Below are 7,367 nucleotides of genomic sequence, written 5' to 3' on the forward strand. Positions count from 1 at the left end.
TTGGGTTGCGGCCGAAATACTCTCACACATCGCTAACAATCGTTCCGCACCGGGTTCCAAATGATAATTTTATATATTAAAATGTTACAAACCAGAAATCTCAACTGTGAATTGTGATATGTTACCTACATCACCATTAATGGGGTAGTTTCCTTAATGCTTAAATAAGTTTTTTATACATTTTAATAATACTACCTGAAATATTATAAATAAACATGTTGTAAAAGTGTTAGGGTCTACTTCAGATTCTTGTGTTATTGCAGAGAAATTATTTTAAACAATTGCTTTTAGTTAAAATTAGTTGTGTTTAATTTTGTTTTAAATGCTATGAACCTTATGGATTTTTTTCTCAAGTTGCTTTAAGTCATGTCTATGATATGGATTTCTGATTATACAGTATAATTGAAATTTGCATGTATTGACAAGGTCTATAACATAATTATGTTCAGCTGAGAATAAAATGAAAATGAAACTATCAAGAATCTATATTGTGTTTTCATCAGTAATTTAAAATGAATTAATATTATAACAACTTTTGATAGTTTATAGATAATTTTATAACTTCGATAAATTTTTAAAAAAATGTTTTGATAAGTTTAAAGACCAATTTATATTTAGATCCTAGCGTGAATCGAGAGCATGATGTGCTGTATTATAAATTTTGGAAACAACTGTTTTTTATGCAGTAAAACTATTTATTTATAGGATTTCATAAATAAATATAAAAATTGAGTTTCCTAAAATATTGGATATTTTAGGTTTCAATGCTTTTTTTTTTTTTTGAAAACCAAATATGTTATACGTATGATATACTAAAAATAAAATATTTTATTTCAAAGGCCACATACAGACGTTTAATTAAAAACTGTAAGTTACACGATTTTATGCTCTTATTTTATACTAGGGCTTACGTTTCTAGAAACAATTCAGTAAGCACTATTTAAATGATATAACCAAATTCATTTATCCAGTTATTCTTTGTTAATTTATGAATTAATTTAAACACACATCACATAAACACGAATTTATATAAAAAGTTATAATTATAAAATTATAACTATATAAGAACAACTTTAAGTTGGTTTGCAGGGGTAAAAAAGGGGTGAGGATAATCAATCGTCAAAATGGTGAAATCATGTTTGGACACCCACTCCAATCGCGTGAAAATTTGATTTTTCAGATATATAGAGACTTTGACACGCAGATGAAATAAAAATACAGCGAAATTACATAATACCGCCCCTAAGAGACCCAATATTATGAAACTTAAGAATGTGATATTTACCTGAAACTAGTGCTCGAGTTATTGACTTATTCAGTACCATTTCATGAAATTAAAAAAAATATACCCACCGCATTATATATTCTGGGAGATTACTGTCAGTAGGCCTACCGTTTTTAACATTCGGACTGTCTACCGACAAGAATTAAATGATGATTGAAGATTTTCTGTATTTATGTAATTTTTCTTACGTGTCCTCATTAGTGTGTGGAATATTTGAGAATTTTAATACTTCAATAACGTTAATTAAATCATTCTGGATTCAAAAATAATTTCAAAAAGTGCAATACCTTAATATTGTAAACTTTCAAGGCTGTAATTATGTTTGTGTTTCGTTAAGGCAGTTATCCACCACTTAAAAATATTGCCTTCGTGCAGAGAAATGTTTCATGTAAAAAGTAAAAGATTAGCTGTTTTGTGTTGAAAATCCTTAAAATAGTTCCGGAATTCTTAACATGAGGTCACGAACTATATACCGAGCGAGTAGTATAGGAATGTATTTCCTGGGACTGGGTTCTGGGTGTGGAGCTGTGTGTCCGATCCGCCATATTGTATTGTGACGTCACGGCGGCCATCTTGGTCGAGTGTAACGGGACACAGCGTAACGGGACAAGTTTGACCTTGACCTTTGACCCTCAAAATCCGCCAAAATTGGGCAAAATTTGCCCAAAATTCCTTAAAATTCGCCAAAATTTCCATTTCTGTGAAAAAAAATTCCGCCAAAAAATCTCAAAAAATTCCACAATTCAAAAATTCCCGTTTTCGAGAGAAAAATTCCCGTTTCGAGGGAAAATTTCCCGTTTTTAGTCCTTAAAAATCCCAGCGGCTAGAAATGTCCATATGTAGGCTTAAGCATCCATGTCTACAGCCTACGATAAGCCTCTGACGTCATCATGGATGATGACGTCACCGTTGCAATTTCCGTTACGTCCGCCATCTTTAACTTTTTTATTTATTATCCGATTTTAATGAAATTTTTTTTAAAAATTATAAAAAAATTCATTTAATAAAATTTTAATAAAATACTTATAAAAATATACATTTACGACACGGAGTTCGTAGTCCTCGGTTCGAACCCGGTGAGGGCAAAAAAATTAAAAAATGGCGACAGGCTCCTTCCTCAATGGTGGCTGCAGGCAGACTGACTCCCACCACTTTTTTTCAAAGCATATATATCGTCACCTAGTATGACGTCATGTCCACCATCTTGTCTTTGATGCTGGAGACCACCATCTTGTTTTCGTCGGCGAGAGTGCGCTGACACCATGTTAGTTTTGTTCTTATCCGCTAGAGTGCAGTAATCATTTATTATTACTGTGACACCCGCCATCTTGAAATTTGACCGCCATCTTGAAAATCCGTAATTATTTAGCTAGAAAAGCGGGAAAAATTCCAAAATTCATCAAAAAATCACTCATTAATTTACACATTGATTCGATCGATTCCTGTCCTCGGTTCGATACCCGATCGATGCAAATAATCTTAATTTTTATGTAAAAATACCTAAAAAATGACAGGTTCGAAAATAAAAACACTGCAAGTTCTTTTACAAACATAATATTTATTACATAATTTCTATTTTACTACAGGATCACCTGCGAAGGTTAGCAATATTACAAACATTTAGGTCCGCATAGGCGTGAAATGACTAATTCTTAGCTCCAATCGGTTTATACAAGACAGAGTCCAACCAGATCCTTTACAGACATAGTCCTCCTCTTCTTGACAGAGTTTCTGGATACCTTGTTTAACAGTTTGCTTGACATCGTTAGAACTGTAAATTACTGCAGCCGATGTCTTGAATGCACACTTCTTCACTTTGTCATCGAACGGATAAGGCTTTCCATATAGACAGTCCAACCACAAGTTATATTTCAAAGGTCCGTTTGTTGCTACGTCATCAGTAAGCTGATTGATTATGTCCTGTCTGATATCATCAAGAAAATTACAAATGTCCTTTGACTCACTTAACGTACTTGGATAATAGTAGTCTTTCAATGTTCCACGAAATGCAGACTGCGCCAAGTAGAAGCCATTATCGTTCACTTGTAATGCTCCGATCACAGTCTTATGTTCAGATGCCACAGCAATCGGTTGCTGCACATCAGTTTTTTTACTTGTACGCTCACGAGTCACCAATCTAAACTCAGGAGTCGTAATTGCTGCAGGTAGTTCAGCAGTAGGCGCACGGACTTCACCTTTACAATTTATCGAATGTCGGCGCAAATTATCAATTCGAGTAAACCATTTATGACACTCGTCACAGCGAAACTTCATGCGAGAAGGATTCTTCGTACATTTACTCCTCTCATGTCTCCGTACATCATGTGCAAATGCAAACGTCATGTCACAGTAGCCACAAGGATGCCTAGTTGAAGACAAACCCGAACCAGATGTCACTGTTACTGCAACTGAATCATTTCCAGGCATACTCTTATGCACATCAATGCATCGTTGTTGTATAGAAACCTTTACTTTCTGCCGCACTGCAGGTCCTTTACATGTCTCCAAGTGATGCTTCAAATTAGCATTTCTTGTAAATTGCTTGCGACACTTAATACAACCAAACATTTTACGATAAGGGTTCTTGGCACATTCTCTCTTCTCGTGTCGACGAGCTTTGCTGATGTTTGAGAAAATCTTGTCACAGTAACGACATCGATGTTCGTTAGTTGTTGACGATTCGACATCCATTGAAGTCTCCATCGAGGGCGAAACAGCGTTCGTCAAGGTTTCCTGTACAGTCAGCACTACCGGCATTAAAGTATCTTCTGCTGGTGGTATCACATCTGTTGAAATCTCCTCCAATGTTGACGTCATCGTTGCCAACGGGATCTACTCCTTCTCCGTCGTAGCTGTCGTCAAGGTTCCCGTATACGATGGTACAACCTCCGAGTTCAACTTTAAAGTCGGTAAAGATGCCATCGAGTTCGCAAGAACAGGTAATTACGCGATTTATGCTCCAGATTAAACAAACTAGGTGATCCTTACACCGCCGACGTCAGTAACAAAACTGAGCGTCCTGCTGTCTAGGACTCGCTTATATACATGCACCGTATGGAATAATACGCTAGTCAAATCAAGAACAATTTATTATAATACTAGAGTCAAAACAACATTTAAAAAATAGAAGCTCCATCAACAAAAAGGAAGCACATTTGGAAGCACCGACAACGAAAAGGCAGATCATTTGGAAGCACCGACAACGAAAAGGCAGCACATTTGGAAGCACCGACAACGAAAAGGCAGATCATTTGGAAGCACCGACAACGAAAAGGCAGCACATTTGGAAGCACCGACAACGAAAAGGCAGCACATTTGGAAGCACCGACAACGAAAAGGCAGCACATTTGGCAGCACCGACACGAAAAGGCAGCACATATGGAAGCACCGACAACGAAAAGACAGCACACTTGGAAGCACCGACAACGAAAAGGCAGCACATTTGGAAGCACCGACAACGAAAAGGCAGCACATTTGGAAGCACCGACAACGAAAAGGCAGCACATTTGGCAGCACCGACAACGAAAAGGCAGCACATTTGGCAGCACCGACATCGAAAAGGCAGCACATATGGAAGCACCGACTACGAAAAGGCAGCACATTTTGGAAGCACCATCATAAAGGCAGCACATTTTGGAAGCACCATCGAATAAGGAAGCACATTTGGAAGCTCCATCAACAAAAAAAAAAAGGCAAAAAGGAAGCAAAAGTTACGAGATCTAAGTCTTAGTTAGAAATCAGAATACAAGAAATAAAAACATTAAATTCTTATAATTTAAATTATTTATTTTATTGCTTTACATTATACAAATGCAAGTAAAACAAGCTATTATTGTATGTAGCCAGCATTCCTCAGTTCCTTGAGTATGAAGGATATTTCTTTGATGCACGAATAGTTTCCTGCACAAAGCGAACCATGTAGAAGTCTTAGCCGGTCAACCATTATGTTTGGATCCTTCCATGATGTGTAATCATTCTCTTCTACCACCATCTTCCTTGCACCTTTATAATAAATATTATGATCTCTGGTGTCCTCCGTTTTACCATCAACCTCAGGGTAACTTCCATGTTTGAGACGGTGATCATCACAAGCTTTATCAGATTTATTTAATATATCACGTCGTTTCCACCGTTTCGGTCTCAGGACACCACCACATTCTTCGATCTTGACAGCTTTAGGTGCTTCATCATAGTCTATGTCTTTGTCAACAGCCTCAGAGTCACTGTAACAATCACCGTAGAAGGAATCGTCTTCACCCAATTTACCGTAATAATTCGATGTTGATGATGTTGAAGTGTCTTCATCGTCCTCATGCTTCCTTATTAGGAGTCCATCATTTTTACAAAGTAGGAAAGATCTACTTGAATTCGGCTGGAATATATTCTCACTTTTCACGTTAAGGATTCTTCCATTGTCTTCATTCTTCCGTAAATCATCAACCTCCTTCAATTTAAGTTCTTTGTCGAGATCGGAAGAGCCAAGAAAATTATTGTCGTAATGCAGATCACTCTTCCTTAGGCTAGTAGATTCATCGTTGTCCTCTAGCTTGTACGCAGGCTTGGCGCTACAAGTTCTGCCATGTCTTTTTAGGCTCTCTCTCCGCGTAAACGACTTGCTACATCGAACACAACTTATCATATTGCGCAGTGGATTTTTAACACAGTCATTCTTCTCGTGTTGTCTTTTATTCTTTCTCAAGATAAACTCTTTACTGCAAAACTTACACCTATGTTCTTTCGATACAGCGTCAGATCCCAAATCGGAATTCATATTAGTTACTGAGACTAATGTCAGATACCAATTGAGTGTTTTTAAATTAGATCTAATACTTAAATAAAATTTTTTTCATATTTCATCAGCGAGAATTAATATATCACATGCAAAAGTACTTTATGCATGTAGTTCTGCTTTTCAACAACAGATGACGCCACATGTTGCTTGCAGGTAAATAATATTTAGTTCTTTTATGCGGGATGCGTGATGCTCACTAACGATCGCAAAAGAAGGATGGCTTCGCTAGACTCCAAGGAAAAGGAAGTTCGTCTTGCATGTTGGTGCTCCACAGATGTCTCATGGCATAATATTAATTTGACTGAGTAATGATATTTGTCAATTCCACCTGATAAAAATATTGCAAGTTTTGATTTAGTAGCAGAAATTATCGAATTTAATGGAACTCCAAATAAAATGACATGTCTCATTAGACAAAAAAAATCCATGCAGAGAGCGGTTCCTCAGAATAGTCAGAAACACTTGAAGAAACCACAGGAATGATTGCAAGAACACGGGAAAAACCATCAAAATATTGACAACAATAATCAGGAGCACACGGAGAAAACCATCATAATATTTGCAAGAATAATCAGGAGCACACGGAGAAAACCTTCATAATATTTGCAAGAATAATCAGGAGCACACGGAGGAAACCATCATAACATTGACCAGATTAATCAGAAGTACTTGGAGGAAACCACCACATGTTTTCCTTGATATCATAAAATTACAGGAAAAAATATTTAAAAATAAAAATAAATTAATTTTAAAATAAAATAAAATTTAAAAAAAATGCATAAACAGTTTCTGCTAGCTTGTAAACTTATCATTGTTGAGCAAAGATAGAGTTCTTGTACAAGCCAGAAATTTATGCATTTTTTTTTAATTTTTTTTTATTTTAAAATTAATTTATTTTTATTTTTAAATATTTTTTCCTGTAATTTTATGATATCAAGGAAAACATGTGGTGGTTTTCTCCGAGTACTTCTGATTAATCTGGTCAATGTTATGATTGTTTCCTCCGTGTGCTACTGAATATTCTTGCAAATATTATGAAGGTTTTCTCCGTGTGCTCCTGATTATTCTTGCAAATATTATGATGGTTTTCTCCGTGTGCTCCTGATTATTCTTGTCAATATTTTGATGGTTTTTCCCGTGTTCTTGCAATCATTCCTGTGGTTTCTTCAAGTGTTTCTGACTATTCTGAGGAACCACTCTCTGCATGGATTTTTTTTGTCTAATGAGACATGTCATTTTATTTGGAGTTACATTTAATTCGATAATTTCTGCTACTAAATCAAAACTTGC

The sequence above is a fragment of the Bacillus rossius genome, chromosome 1, assembly GCF_032445375.1.
Source record: "Bacillus rossius redtenbacheri isolate Brsri chromosome 1, Brsri_v3, whole genome shotgun sequence".
In the NCBI taxonomy this organism is placed as follows: Eukaryota; Metazoa; Arthropoda; class Insecta; order Phasmatodea; family Bacillidae; genus Bacillus; species Bacillus rossius.